Here is a 17,031-nt window from a genome sequence, read left to right as displayed (position 1 = left end):
CTTCAACATCAGGAACAAGAAACAAGAACCAAAACCAAACCTAAGCCCTGTACTGTATATAGACGGGCTTTATTATATCACCTTCTTCCCGCTGGCTCTGGCTGATGTGTTTTTCTGCTTCTTCTCGTGGATGTGGTACAAAACAACACTCAATACTCTCCACTTTAATTGTGTATATCAGTGCAACATCACTGCAGGCATAGAAAAATCTCATCTCACGGAACCAAATAAAAATTCATAATTTCAATAATAATAAAAAAAAAATTAATAACAATACAAAATCGAACGAACGAACAGAAAAAAAAAATTATTTCTATCAGTGTCCAGAAAAAAAAAAAAAAAACTTCCATTAAGTATCTCGAACGGACGCTGCCAGAACATCAGAACCTCAAAGATACTTCTCATACACACACGTAGAAGGTGCGCTCCGGTCTTGTGTGTTTTTTTTTTCTGTGTTATTTCAAACCAACAAATTGTTTTTATTTAAAAATTATATTTTTAATCCTTCCAATTGGATTGTGGTTTGAGATACAATATCCTGGAAAAAAAAGGATATTTTCTTTGTGTGCAAAATTTTGACAAAAAAAAGTGGTGATTATTGTTTTTTTTTTTTTTTTGAATTTCGCATTCTTCAATTTTAAAGCCATCTTAACCCTGGCCCAGCTGTTTGGTCATCATCATCAATATCATCATTATCATCATCGTTATTACAAACCTCTCTCATTTTTTTTTTTTTTTAAGTTTCTCAAGAAATTCCCAATGAGTGTGTCAAGAAGTAAAACACAAACCAACAACAACAAAACAAATTAAAACAAAAAAAAAATAAAAAAAGAGTAATCTCATTCTGAAGGTTGAATTTGTCCCATCAAAGAAGCAAAGCCGGCAATAAGTGCAAAAGAAAAAAAAAAAAGATACAAAAGTATCTTCAAAGTGTATCCATCTCATCTTTGCAGAATTTTCTTTATTTTACCAATTTCTTTTTCTAATTTGTATTTTTTCTTTTTCTTCATCTTCAGATTCAATTCTAACTAACAGATATTGCATCTTTTTTTTCTTCGATAAAAAAAAAAATTTAATTACACTTTTTTTTTTTTACTTTTCCATCTCTGGGAGATAGATATTGTATCTTTACACTTTCGCCTACATACCTTAATTAATTTAATTAATCAAACGTGTGTGTTTGAGTGTGAGTGAAAAAATTATTACTTAACCAAAAAAAAAAAAAAGTATAACACGCGACATCACAGTTTAAAGAAATAAAAAAAAAGATACAAAAGTATCTATAACGTATCTATAGTATCTTAAAGTGATTTACAAAAAATAAAAAAAAAAAAGGGTATGGTCTTAAGAAATGCTGCACTATTGATCATCATTATTATTACAATCGAAAGTAGCAGTATCTGTGAGCTGTAATTACCTCTCTAAAAAGGAATACCAACAAAAACACACACACACAAAAAAAAAACCTGCTATTATTCTCTCACACAGTTTGTCCTTAAGAAAAGGTGAGTTTTTTTTTTGTGTTTCTTACTTCTTCTTATTTTCTCAATCAAATTTACTCAAAATTTTATCTAAAGATTCGACGGGAAAGTTTTTTTTTCGAATTTTCTTTTTTTTGTTGTCAGAAGAAAGTTTTCCCTTTTTTTTTTTAATTTCTTAAAAGATATGATGCACACCCACTCAGAGAAAGTTTTTTTTGTATTTTTTTTTTTTTTTTTGAAAAGTCCTTCAAGGTAAATTCTTTTGCCGCGTTGTCCTTGAAGTATTGAAAACAAAAACAACAAAATAATCGAACACACAATTTTTTAAGTCAAGTTTTCGAATATGTCTGTCTATATTTTTTTACTTAAAATAATTGTTTATTTAAAACAGAATTGGAGTGATGGGATAGATTTTTACAAAAAAAACCTAGGACCTCCGTAATATTTAAGTTAAAAAAAAAAAAATATTTTAATAAAAAATTTAAAAAAAAAACAATCTTATTGAAAAAATTGTTTTTAAAAAAAATTTGGTGCAATGGGAGTGATTCCAATAAAAAAAGGACCTCCGTAATATTTAATTTTTTTTTTTCAAAAAAAAAATTGTTTTTAATAAAAAATAAAAAATATGTATAAAAAAAAATATATATAAAAAGAAAAATATAAATTAAAAAAATTTGTTTTCATTGAGTACCATTTTTGTCTGCAAAAAAAATACTTAAATATAAGAGAGGTCCTGTTTTTTTTTTTTTTTGTAAAATTCACTCCCATGCCTGCAAATCCTTGTAAATAATTTTGTTTTTATTTCATGCTGATGATAAATAATTTATTTTGTGTTTTATGTTCATCATGGTTAGATTTATCTGGGGTAGAAGAAAGTATACATGAGCAGAGAAAAAATATCCTTCATAAAAAAGGAGTTTTTTTTTTAGAGAAGAAAATAATTTTATTTTTTTTAATAAAAATAACTTTTTGAGAAACTTGTGGTAAAATCCTTTTGAATTTATATAAATTTTCTCTCCCCTATAAATCTGCAAATATATATGTATTTTTTTTTTTTCAAATCATTTTTAAGGGAGAATTTTTTTTTTATCGTCGTCTTGAGGTTAATTTAATTTTGTTGTTGTTTTTATCTTCTTCTTTTGAACTGAATATGCTTTCAATTGAAATGAATTATTTATTAACTGAGCGAGTAAGGATTCATTTTTAATTCTAAGGAGGGATTTTGTGTATATATATGAAATTGTGAATTTTTAGGTTCCCTTCTTTTTTATTCAGTTCACTTTTATCGTCAGTTGCCACGTGGTATGATAATATGATGTCCTTAATTTTTTTTTTTAAATTTATATTCATCCTGAGGTTTATCAAAAGAGAGATAACAATCAATGTTGCATATATGCAAAAAAAAAGAAGATAATTGCTGGTTGCAATTTTATTTATGTAGGACAACATGGTTAAAGGAAAAAAAGGACTAAATTAAGAGAGAATGAATGAAAAAAATTGCAGCTGTCATCTGCCAGGTGGTGATAAATTAACAATGCAGATTTGACCCTATAGCTACTATACCCATAACTCTGTCCACTTTTTTTTTTTATTTTTTCTGTCTCTCTGTTTCGGTATGGATTTTTTTGTTTATTTATTTATTTTTATATTTGTATCTGGATGTAATGTCCAGGATATAGGTATATGTAGGAACCTATAAACATCAGGATAATAATGATGACCAAAATGAAAACGTACGTTATGTTGGCTTCTGGTACACATCACTATAATTATATTATACTATAAGTATGACCCCCCATTTCACAACATATTACCTTTCTGTTTGTGTGTGTTTATTAGAGTGACCGCAACTCCCATAGAAAAAATTTTTTGTCGATTTTTTTTCGGGGGAACCCCATAAAATGTTCCGCCTTTGCAGATTTTTAGATAGCCAAAATTTCAGCTCGATTGGATAACTCTAAATGGTGCCGACACTCGCTCAAAGTATCAAAAATCTCTGTTTTTTCACTGTTTTTCGAAGAAAATTAGCTCTAGCTCCCAAACAGATCGGGTTATTTTCACTTTTTATATATTTATTTAAAGGTAGTGTTGTTACACATAATTCAGATGCTTAATTTGTTTAGTTTTACTAAAAAAGAAAAGTATTGTCATCAATTTAAATTTTCAGTACTTACCACAAAAAGAGCTGAAGTGCAAACTCGATTTAAAATTAAACTTTTTTTTAACTGTTTTATTCTGCGGATTGGGATAGAATGGATGTTTCTCTATCTCTTGGCCCTCGGGTAGCAAAAGTATGAGGTATAGTCGTGGGGTGAAAGAGCTATTAACAATGAAACTTTCTTTGTTATTGGATCGATGTAAGGCATCTGATCGAAATGCTTCTCGCACAATTATAGCTACAATAGAAGCACTAGGGCAAAATCCAATTGACTTTGTAGTTTCAAAATCAAACTTACATTCAACAAGAAAAAACTTTTGCTTGGTTTAATGCCCCAAGAGCTTATCTGGCTCCTAAACAAGATCTTGATCTTTTGCGTAATTGCATTGAATACCGCAAGATAGACAAAGATATTTCAGAGAAGGCTCTTGCTAAATTCTCAAACCATTTATGGTATTTGAGTTCAGAGCAGGCAGGTCTGGCGTTCTTTGACCTAACTTTACCAGATGGCGAACAAAATTAGAAACGGCCAACATAATTTTGAAAACCAGTGAAACGGAAACCAACAGAAAAGTAAATCCAAAGCTACAGACACATGAAGATGAACAATTTGTCACAGCAGGGTTAAAAAATATTGTGAACAAAGAAACATTGAACTTTTTCAGCCGATTGAAAACAGACACAAGTTTTCTCAAAGAACCTCCAAATCTTTGGCCCGAAAACCCGCATTTTAAAGAAGGCTTTTAAAAAGTGCAATCACTTAAAGTCGTAAATGACATGACAGAAAGAGGAGTCAAATTAATAACGGATTTTAATAACCTTTTAACTGAAGATGAGGAACAAAAACAATATGTACTTCAAGTAGTCAGTGAGTGCCGAAAATTGTATCCTGATGCTTCCAAAACTACTTTGTAAATCTGTTGATTAAATTTTTTTAGTATTTACTTCATTAATTATGTATAAGAAATGTAACACGATGTTATTTTTTTTGTTTTTTAGGCCGTGTGTGAATTGCGTAAAATAGTTCACATAGTGTTAAATATTTGACACTGTTGAGGTGAATAAAAAATTTTCAGCTGTTAAAAATTTATTGGGACCTGGTTAAATTTGAGTTAAATTTTTTTGCAGATGGTTTTGTTTTGTTTTTTTTTTTTTTATTAAAAAGGAGTTTCATAGCAGAAAAGAGGCAGAGAAAAATATTAAACAATAAGCCATACAGCTGAAATTTTTTTGTTCACCTCAATAGTGTCAAAAATTTTACACAGTGTTAACTATTTAACGCAATTCACAAACAGCCTTAGAATTCTGTTAAATGTTTCGTTTTTTTAAATAAAACAGTTTAAAAAAAAAGTTTCATTTTAAATCGAGTTTGCATTTCAGCTCTTTTTGAGGTAAGTACTGAAAATTTAAATTGATGACAAAATTTTTCTTTTTTAGTAAAACTAAACAAATTTAGCATCTGAATTATGTGTAGCAACACTACCTTTAATTAAATATATAAAAAGTGAAAATAACCCGATCTGTTTGGGAGCTAGAGCTAATTTTCTTCGAAAAACAGTGAAAAAACAGAGATTTTTGATACTTTGAGCGAGTGTCGGCACCATTTAGAGTTATCCAATCGAGCTGAAATTTTGGCTATCTAAAAATCTGCAATGGCGGAACATTTTATGGGGTTCCCCCGACCAAATTTCGAAAATCGATTTCTTGCGGTCACTCTAGTGTTTATGTATGGTTTATAAAGGGATGAATTTTTATTAAGGATAAGGGATACTATATCCCTGATAAAACAAAACAAAATAAAATAAAAAGAAAATATATTTTACGTTGGAGATGGTAATGGCGAGTGTAGGAAATGCTGGTGGTGATGTTGATTTAGTGATGATGACGATTTTTACTTTAATCTGGATCACTTTGTATAGGTACCTATAAAACCAGAAGGATGAGAGAGATCCTTTAAGGTTTGACGTCATAGTTGAGTTGATTTGTCAGTCATTTTCTAATAGAATTGAAATTCTATAGGTATACTACAAGCATCATTGTCCTTTACTTGCCATCATCATTTCCATAAGGAATTTGTGCGATAGGTAGTTATCTACCTTTTTACTTTCAGCTTAAATTGATGAGTTGTAATATTTGATGTTTTGTCAACCAACCAACATTTTGCGTCATGAATAAATTTGATAGAGATAGAAGACAAATTGTTGTTTCGTTGTATGAAGTTTAAAATAAAAGAAATTATGTATTTGTTTGCATCATCTTTTGACCTTTATATAAGTAATATAAGTTGTCATGGTAAGAATAATAGGAATTTTGGAGATTCTTTTTAAGAATTTTTTTTCATTTCAAAAGTAGAGATAAAACAAGTTTATTTATTGAAAGTAATTTATAAAATCTCAACTTAAGTAATTGGCGCCCAACGTGAATACTTTATATTTGCTTTTAAACTAGAATTGAAAAGAAAAAAAAAAGTTAAATTTTTTTTGTTGACTTGGAAAGAAAAAGATTTTTTACAAAAGACAAAAGATCCATATTTCATGTAATATTAGCCTAATTCGATTTTCTTGTCTAAAAATAAAGAATCTTCTAGCTTTTTATTTAAAACATCTAAAATAAGCTCTTCTTCTCTTTTGTTGAATAGTTTTCTCAATTTTTCAATAATATTATGTTTTTAGAATTTTTTAAAAGATCAAACAAGTTAAAAAAAAAGTAACAAAAATATTAAAAAATTTTATCTTTTCAAAAAGGACAATACCCTTATTTATTGATTTTTAAGAAATTGTTTTCTTTCCCAGCAGCCAAACTATACATTAAAATTTTAAAACTTGGAACTTTTTTGTCAAAATGTTTGCCTAAAAAACGATTTTTTAAAAGTTTTTTTTGAGTTATTGGATTATTTTTGTTCAAAATGGTCATTTATTACCTACTCAAAATATATCCCGAATATCAAGTATGCTTGGAAAAATAACGACAAATAACTTTAAAAAATCATATCACAAAAAAGTATCCATTTAAATTTTTTCAAATACAAATTCCCAGATCATGAAATTGTTATAAAAAAATATCAATCTGCACATTTGATGCATTCAGCTCCGTGAAGCCAGAACTGTGACCTCAAAATTTTAATTATTTGTTTTTACACCTTTTTCATGTTTGTCAACATTAAATTTTCGTTTAATACTCTCAAGTTTAGAGATAAATGCATAAATCCCATTGCATTCGATTGTCCATCTCGAGTTCTTGCTACGCACCACAAATCATCGTTTGTCCATTCAGGAAATATAGAAAAAACAATTTTTTTTACACCATCTTTCATACAAAATACTTATGAACTTTTTCTAAAATCCCCAAAAATTATTTTTTTTTATCAAAACTTTAAGCGTTTTTCGTTTGACCACGCCGAGAAATCGATGCAAATCAACGTTAATTAGATATATAAAAAAAAAAACAAATTTTGTACTAAAAAATTCCCATAATTTACTTTTTTTTTTCAAACATTTAAATTTCTGTCGTTGACCAAATTGTCATTTGTTCGCAAAAAAATATTCACCATAAGTTTCAATGGAAACGTATTAACTTGAACTCGTTATCTCCGAATTCTCTTTTTTTTCCTTGGTTCACTTTGTACAAAATAAAGATGACACCATCCAAGCCAAAATTTTTGTGATTTAAGTTGTGTTTTTGCGTATGAAAAAGAAAACAAATTATGAAGCTCCGTTAGAACCCACAGTCAAAATTTTTACTCTGCAACCGTATAATTTTCAGTAAGTTAATGGCCAAACAAATTCAGATGGTTCTACTATTCAATAAGTGATTAAATTAGAGGAAAGTAAGAAAGTCACTGTGGCGTATGCGTAACTTTTTTGTATGTAACAATCTTAACGTAAATATTTTAAATTTATTTAATTATATTTATATGAATATAAAAATAAAAATATCTTGCGTTTGTTACATACCTAAAAGTTACGCATTCGCCACAGTGACCCTCTTAGTTTCCTATGATTAAATAACCTCTGATAATTCAGGATAATTTGCTTATATTGGAATTGAAATTTCAAACTATGTTAGTAGTGAAAAATATTTTTAGTCCAAATTAAAACAGTTATTTTCCACAGTATTTTTCAGAATAATAATGGATTAAATCCATTAGAAGTTTAGGCATATAAATAACTCTTAACAGCTTAGCTGAAAAATCAGAGAAACTTAACTCTCTGTAGGCACACCTCTTTTTTGCGAATTTGGTTTATACTTTTTCATGTCTCTAGAACTTTTTTCGGTCTCACTATTTTATAGAGAACCATATATGAAATTGATGTAGAATTTTTCGAGGAATTCGAATATTGTTTTCAAAATTCCAAAAAAATTTAATTTCACCCTTATAAAGACAATTTTTTGTGACCACTTTTTATTTTTTGTTAGGCCAAATTTGCATCCGTGTGCCGACACAGGGTTTAAAAAAAAATTCGTCAACTCTTCCTTACATAGAATCCCCGCATAAAACTTTACACATTATTATGAGCTCTGCAAAAATATCTTAATTGCAATCCGTCATGTGTGGAATAATGGAAAATTGATTTCCAAAAATCGATCAGATAAATTATTAATTTTCTACAAAATCCAGCTCAAACTGAAATTCGTGAAACACTTAATAATATTTTCACGTTTAATCGCATTCCAAATAAATTCAAGCTGTAAATTCTGTTTCACAATTTGCTAAAAAAAGACTTCTTTTGAAAATTAAAAAAAAAAATATATACCTATATAAAAATGTGCTGTGTTAAAATTCGCTTTGAATATATAACAATTTGCTTGCATATTCACCAATAAAAATGGATCAATCCTAATTAAATAACTGTTTTCATTTGATTGACCTTGGACAGATTCGACAACAACTCGCTTTTCGATCGAATTCTGCGAAATCGAATTGAATTTATTTGCTTGTGAATGCTTTTAAATTAAGGATCAGATTCATCAATTCAATGATGATTGCATTGATTTAAAAAGAAAATATCGAACAAAAATTTATTTTATTGTCAATTTGTCTTTTTTTTTTCGTAATATGTTTGATGTCCTGTTGATTAAGGTAACAAGCAATATAATTTAACAAAAGCCATTTAAAAAAAAGTGTTAACTCAACAAAGAAGAGAGATGACTTATTTTCAATTGTTTTTTTTTCGACAAAGTTATTGAAGGTTTATCCTGTTTTTATCCTTTGCCACTGTGAGTTTCCTTTTTAATTCTTTTGTTTCAATTCGAGAGATTCATGAAAAAATTAAAAACTCACTCACACATAAATTTTACATATTCATCATCAGTATCTGTGCCAATATTTGCATTCTCACTTTTCCTCTGTGTCTGTTATCCCAAAAAGAAATTGTTCTGAGGGTGCTCTTGCTCATCATTTATCGTCCTCAATGCTCACTCAGCCTATAGGCAAGCTTAAAATCCAATCTATTATCCTTTCAATTAAATTTAAAGCCTTTTTCTCTCTTTGTTTTTGGTCAAAAATTTGTGTGCCAGTGAATTGTGTAATTCTTATGAAAAAATTATTACTCTTTTGTTTGGCATTTGTGGGTTGGTTGGTTTTTTAAGGTATACGTAAAGGCCAGAGTTGCCAATTTGTATTTTATATTTCTCGAACATATCGCGAAGAAATCCGCCATTAACCTTGAATTTTCTTCTTTGAATTTTATTCTAAAAATACGCCAAATTCCCTTATTTCCTATTTAAATGAATTTCACAAATCTAAGTCGTCCCCAAGGTGTCCATTATTAAAGCCATAAAAGAGCAATAATGTGCGACCAAGTCGTGCATTTAAATTTTTTTTTTGGTTCTACATTGTATATTGGCATTTTGTGTGTCTCTTTGTGGATGGTGTGCACACATTAATTCAAAGCCATTGAATATATGGGTGGGAAATAAAATGCAGTGGGGGTTGACAGAGGGAGGCAGCTTTTATGTATTATGTATCTTTTTGAATCTTTCTATGCCTACCTATAGATTATATTAGATATATATAGTATCTGCCATTATCTCACGCACAATAAAATACAAAGATTAACCACACTTAAGTGATTACAATTGGTTACTTGGATGAATGAATCACAAAATTGTGATGGTGGACAGGAATTTAGATTTTACAATACAACACAATACACATTTGATTTGGATCTTTGTTATCCGGCTTTGAGAAGAGGCCTTTGATGAGGGTTTTTCATGTTCTATAGAAAGAGATAATATATAATATTTGTATAGTTGAATATAAAGTAAAATGTATGATATACAAAAAAATCAAACAAATTAATCTGTAAATGGCATAAAACAAAAGAAAAATAAGATAACAATGAAATTTGAAAATTGATTAATATTTGAAACAAAAAATTGTAGGTAGGTATACAAAATTTGAAAACTCTTTTCACTCTTATTTGAATGTGGTTAAAATCAAATTTCGTAATTGAATCAATTCATTTAAAAAAGAAAAACTTTTATTTTTGAAAACTTGAATACTTTTTAGCCTTAACGAAATATCGAAATATATAAAAATAAAAGACATATTTCGCAAAAAACTGAGCCCCATATTTTGGTTACCTGATTTTTCAAAAAAAAAAAAAAAATCATATGTGCAATTCACACGTGGTAGAAGTGAAACCTTAAAAAATCATTTTTCTTAAAAAAAAAAATAGAAAAAATTCTACCTATTTTTATTCTATCACCTTCAAATCCATGTTTTTTATATGACAACCTATATAAATTTTATATCATCTGAAAGCTTATTGTCTTAGCTTAAAATATATATATCGATCAAGTCTATGAGACATCTACAAAAAGAGCTAGAATTTTTTAAACTCAATGAAATTTTATCAAAAAAAGCAAAAAAACATTTATTTTTATGTTCTCATGCTATTAATTCAATTTTTTTGTTTGACAACCTATAAAAAATTGTATACCATGTGAAAGCTTATTGTTTCACCTTGTATAATGATGTATAAATCTTATTTCAAAGATGTCTACAAGATAAGTTAGAATTTTTTTAAAGTCAACCATGTCGAATTTCCAGACTGAGATTACGGTACTTCCTACACCGGTAGCTGGTCATCGCCAACAGATCTCCACAGGTATTTTGAGGTATTTTTAAATTTTTTTCAATTTAAGATTGTGTAACTTGTAGAACACGTACCGTTATGTGTGATATATCAAATAAAAGGTTATGTTATCAGCATGCGTATTAAAGTTAAATCAAATTTGTATGTGCACTAGATCAAAAGATATAACGTGTGTTGGAAAAGAACATCTTTTTACCGTTATCTCCGAATTATGAAATTAATTGAAATTTTGTACAATTATAATATATTTAATTACCTATCTACAGTACAAATTTTATCCATCTATCTATTAAAACAAAAAAGTTATAACAAGTTGAAGTCGTGTCGCGTTTTCGTTTCATTTTGTTTCAAATCACTACGATACTAAAGAAGTTTTCACTTCAAAAAAAAAAAAAAAAAAAAAAAAAAATGAAAACGCTGATGTGTCAGAATCTTTCAGTGCATTACCTGAGTAGGTACACCGAAAATTATTGAAAAATTGCAATAAATTACAAATATTAAAAAGTTCCACTTTACGGAGCCATCAATTCTCAACCAGTTTGGCAGAATTTCCCAAGTTTTTTTTTACTTTTTATAGATTTTTACTAAACTCCATTTACCAGACCTGAACATTTTCCAAATATCATCACATTTAATTTATTAAAATTAACTCAAAAGCTCCGTAACCTGCCAATGAAATAGCATCATCGACAAGCTACTTTTACATAAGGTAGAAAATCTAATAGGTCATTTATAAATAAATGAAAGAGGCTCGGAATAAAGTAGAATATCCTTGTTTTTTCCAATTTTTTCATACAAAATTTTCTGAAATTTCTGTTGTTTTCAAAACAGCTGAAAATTTGCCATTGAAAATATATTTTCTAGTACTCTTCAAAACTTCTCTTTGTGCGCAAAGGAAATTTTGACATTTTTAATTGGAAAATCTATTAGAAAATGTTTGTGACAATATTTCACATTAAATTGCAGCATCGAAAAAAATTCTTAAAAGCCGTATTCGGCATCAAACCATTTTTCAAAAATGCCTCTTCATTATTTCACAAAGAACAAACACTATCACGGCTGTAATAAGATTCGTTCGAATTTGAAAACGGAAATGAAATTTGAATCTGTACGGATTCAAAACGATTGTTCTGATTTCCATTCGACTTTTTTTGTTTTCCGGTAGCAATTTACTACCCGGAGTGAAAACAGCAAAGATTTATCGGATTGTAGATCTGTTCTTTTTTCGAAAAATTAATGGAAATTTGAAAACGGGCGAGAAGAAAATAGAATTCGAATGGAAATCAGAACAGCCGTGTTTATCAAAATCTGAGAAAAAAAAATCATGTGTAAAAAAGTGTAAACAAGGGAGGTGACCAAAATTTTTTTTGGGATTCAACATAAGTTTACTTTGTATTTACTACAGTTGTAGTCGATTTTAAATTCCGCCGATAGTAAATCGACAAACAAAAAAAACTGTCTTTTTTAAGCATTTTTCAGGAGAACAATATTTTTAGTTGAGAAAAAAAAATTTAAATTTCAAATTGATCATTGCAATGTTGGCATAATTTGGAAATCTACTTCATATAAAGCTCTTCATAAAAGTGATGAATTTAAATGCTTATGAGTCACTCACTAACTATATAACAATATAGACATTGGGAAATAGTTTGATTTAAACTCAATTTTCGGTCTTAAAATTTAAAATCTGAATGCTCTGATGAAACCACACAATTAAGTAGATTTTAAGAGATTTAAAAAATATTGTTTTTAGTGAAAGATTAAGTTTGATATGTTTTTAAGAAATTTTTTTTATTTTCGAACAAAAATAGGTAGGTATATTGAAATAATATGCTTTTGATTAATTTATAAAAAGGTAAAAATCTTACTTACAGTTGCGTCAGGTCATTAGAAACGATTAAAAAGCACAAAAAGGCACCTTTTGATTATGCTCAAAGGTACAAACATTGGACAATATTCCAAAAATGTGCTTTCTTGGAAAGTTGACAGAATTTAATCTTATTGAAATTCATTTTTCGATAGAAAAAAAAAAAAATAACAAGAAATAAAATTTAAAAAAAATTAAAAATTATTGAAATTTTTTTTGAAAGATCAAATTTTCAAAAAAAAAAAATTGTTTTACTGTGCTGATTAATAATAAAATTGCATCAAAATGTTTTTAAACTATATTTTTTTTTTTTTAAATGCATATTTATTAAGAAATCAAATTGCATAGCTTTATTTGAACTAAAAGTCATTGAAAATGTTGCTTTATGCCTTAAAAAACAAAATTTAATGTTTTTTTTTTTTATTTTTTTTAAATTTTTTTTTAATTAAATTTGTACATGAAAAGATTTAAAAAATAAAGCACTTTGAAATTAAATATATCGCTTAGAACTGAAACCCTTTTTTATTCAGAGATATTGTAATTCACTCGGCTTTAACGATTTTGCTACAAAAATTCAAGATTTAATTTTTCGATTACGTCTAAGATTAAAAGTTTTTTTTTTTTTTAATTTTAACTTTCTTACAATTTGAATTTTATTTTTTCTTTTTTTTTTAACGGTACACTGTCTTGATATTTGGTCTTAGGTGTTTCTTTATTTATTTATTTATATAGAGTTTATTTCTATATCTATACAATATATAATAAATAACTTATTAAAAAAATAACAATTTTGAGTGTATTTTTATAAATAAATCAAGTTGCGAACTTGCTATTAGGGGGGAAATCCCTCTGGAAATTTTTATTTTTGCATTAATTTTTTTGTTTGCCTTATAAATTCATTTATCAACCGAAGAAACTATTTTCAGTGGTCTACGCCTTAAATGAAGCCTCAAATGCCCCAAGATAGTCCCGAAACCCATGCCCATTGAACCTACCTCAGTACGAAAACGAAAACTTTAAACGCTTTTTCCTCAAAACGAGCTTATTTCTGCGCCGTGCAACGTAACTCAAAAACTAATGAAGCTATCGACTTGAAATAAATTGCAATTTACTCTTTAAATTATTGGCCATTGCATGAACCTAAAAGTTCAACAAAATTTTTACAATAAATATTTTTTTTAACAATTTGTTTATAAAAAAACATTGTGTTTTTTCGTTTGTTTTGGTCTCTAATTTTTATTTTACACTTTTTTTTTTACTAAATTTAGGTATAAATATATTTTATTGGAAAAAAATTTCTTTTTTGATTATAAATAATTTTCTGGACCTGGACATTGCACGGCGCAAACTCGAGGCGTCAACTTTAAAGAGCTGTAGAGCCGCTATTTTGTTTTTGTTTTTTTTTACTTCAAAAAAATTGTATCAATACTTTATAATGTCAATAATATCACATACTTTCCCAAATTTCAATAAATGCTTTCAGTTTTCCAAAAAAAAAATTATTGAAAAAGCTGTCGTCCCGAGGGAATTAATGCAATTAAGATAAAGTTTTTCTGACCCAGCGGTTTATTTTATTTTCATTTTACTGACGCAAAATTACAGATTTAATACCAAACTGCTTTTATTGAATTAAAGACAAATTTTTCTTAAAACATTTTTCTAACTTAAAATCCAGCTTTTTCCCTATTTTATTTTTTTAGAAAATCTGTAAAATCGCTAGAAAACTCTTTTCTGGAATTAAACTACACAAAAACACTGTCTTATAACAACAACTATATCTCACTCGAAGAAAATACTAGAAATTAAAAAAGTTTTTATAAGTGAGCAAAATTTAAAGCTAGAATTGTGATGTTAATTTCCTTTAAACAGGAATAAGCTTAAGAGAAGATATCTTATTCTTATTTTATTATTTTCTGTAATAGAAAATAAGAATCGGACATGCCGCGATTGGATACATTTTCTGGATATCCTCGTCAGCCATGTAAAAAAAAAATAAATAATCCCTAGTAAAAGTAGTCCCCATGTCGCGTTTCCATGAATTTAACAGTCATAAATTGTATGCATACAAAATTTAAAAAAAATTCTAACCTATAAATCTGGCATGAATAATTTCTTCTGGATCCACTTTTATGACAACGACTCTCACAACTCCATTAAAAACTTTTGTCAAAAACACATTTAAATAGTTGTTACCATCATCAACTACTTTTAAAATAATTTCTCTCATGGGTGATGGTAAAATTTTCCATCAGAATAAGTTTGTCGTATAAATCCTGTTAGAAATTGGATTATTCTCTCCACAAATCCACACAACCTTTAAAAGTTACCATGCAACAAAAAAAAAAAAAACGCTTAAAACACGCGTCAATGCAAACCCATTCATTTTATTTTCTCAGAAAAAAGAAAAAAACAAAAAAAAAAAAATTGAAATACACAAAATCTCTGAATGAAATTTTTCAAAAAAAAAAAAATATCTGAAAGTCAACTAAAATTCTTGTTAAGCCTCCTCTGACAAAAAAAGTAACTCCTGATTTCCAAAGAAATTTTGTTTTCATTAGACTCGTTTATATGACATCATAAATGTAGTTAGTCATATTTTCTAGGAAACAAATCTGCATTTAGGAATTTTCATGTTTTGGTTTCTTTTCTGCTTAAAGCTTAAGGTCTTTTCCTTTTTTTTTGTGCGCAATAGTTTAGTAAAGTTATGGGGGAGATCTTAAATTTCAACATTTTTTAAAGAAGGCTTTAAGTTGTAAGGCATGATACTAGTTTATATTTTACTCACACAGGTACATGCTACAAATCTCACTCTAAATTACCCATTTTTTAAGCTCTGCCTGCACCCTTGAAATGAAGTAACATTTTATCGATCAAACTTTAATTTCTTGTGTATTTTTTATGGCACATTTGCATACACTCATGCAATATAAGGACCTTTCATTTTACACCAATATATCTACCTTCGTTACTATACTTTCCTTCCTATTACACTCTTGGAATTTTGTACTTTTATTTTTTTTTACTCAAAATAATGAATATTAAATGTACCCTACACGTATATTATATTATATTTGCTTACTACCCCCACGTCATATGGTTGTTTTGTTATTTTATTTCTGCAAGCCAGCTGTTTTACCTTTATCATGCTTCATCCGTCGTCGTCGTCCGGTATACCGTTTTTAGTCGGTATAAGGATTTTTGTCCAGTTTATATGTATAATTTATATGCATATTCATAAATTATAAAACTCTCCAAGAATTATGTTTTCTTTTTTTCGTTTTTGTTCATCTTCCAGCAAAAATCATTAAAACAAAAACCAGTGAGAAAGTTTAGAGGATAATTCTGACAGTTTTTTCTCATTTAGGTTTAAAAAAAGAAAAGAAACAGTAACAAAAATGTAATAAAAAAAAAAGAAACAAAAATTAGAAATGAAACTTAACTATGAGAGGGATGTTATGATGCACTGCATAAACACTGCATATCATTTGATATGATCGTATTTTTCAACAACGATAAATATAATTGATTGCGCTGGCCAAGAACATTTTTGCCACAAGAAACAAAATAAACTTTTCTTAACTTTTTTCTTAGCTTTTTACATCGCACTCTTGCTGAATGCTTAAATATTTCTCCTTCAATTGTTTGTGTAACAAAAAACATGTTATTATTTTAATTAATATTTTCAAACTTAACTTGTTTAAAGTTCTATGAAATATTTTTTTATTAAATCGGTTAACAAACGGCTGACTTAAAACTTTTAACTATAACAACCTAGGGAGAAACTGTAAAACATATTGGTACAAAAAAAAAAAAAAATAAGTTGAAATTTCTGTATTTCTGCAATAAGACTGAAAACGTTAAAATTAATTTACCTACCGATTTTAATAATGGTTTTAAAATTTTTAATAAAAACAACCTGTTCTAGTTCAAAAACACCTATCCTTCAATTCGATGTAGAAGTTGGAAAATGTGTAAAAATAAAATGCACGACTGGGTCGCACGAACTTGCTCTTAGAGCTAAAGTTGCTTAAATTTTTAAGACTTCGTTTTTTAAAAAAAATAAAATAAAATCTGAAATCAAATTGCAAATTGCATTTTTGGACAAAAAATATTCAAAATCGTTTTTTAAAAAACTAATTTTTTATAAATAATTTTTTGGGAAAAAAGTTTTAAAATAAAATTGATATGCCATTTTGTAGAAACTAGAAATCACTAATCAACATCTAAAAACGAAATTTCAAAAAAATTCAATGTCCCGTTTTCGAAATTTTGATTATTCAAAAAAAAAATTTTTTAAATTTTTTTAAAAATCCAAAAATTATTTTTTTGGAAATTTTATTTTTGGTTTATATTAACATTATATACATTCTTCTTCACAAAAAATTTCGTTGTAATCGTATAAGCACTTTCGGAGATAATCGGATT

General features: G+C 27.7%; 1 protein-coding gene across 4 annotated transcripts in view; it reads left to right on the top strand.

Annotated features, from left to right (window-relative positions):
• Positions 1 to 17,031, top strand: part of LOC129913732 (protein rolling stone) — a 160,552-nt gene that overhangs the window by 42,653 nt on the left and 100,868 nt on the right. The window contains exons 1-2 of one of the 4 annotated variants that reach the window (XM_055992546.1): positions 23 to 420; positions 1,118 to 1,505. The exons of 1 other annotated variant lie outside the window; for it this stretch is intronic. The gene's annotated coding sequence lies outside the window, so the exon portion shown is untranslated. Of the gene's footprint in view, positions 1 to 22; positions 589 to 741; positions 1,506 to 17,031 lie in introns of those variants that run through there. 2 more of the 4 variants (XM_055992547.1, XM_055992545.1) reach the window with 2 other exon arrangements.

This window comes from Episyrphus balteatus, chromosome 3, assembly GCF_945859705.1.
Source record: "Episyrphus balteatus chromosome 3, idEpiBalt1.1, whole genome shotgun sequence".
Lineage (NCBI taxonomy): Eukaryota > Metazoa > Arthropoda > Insecta > Diptera > Syrphidae > Episyrphus > Episyrphus balteatus.
Note: the sequence above shows the minus strand (reverse complement) of the source record. Positions and strands in the feature narration are given on the sequence as shown.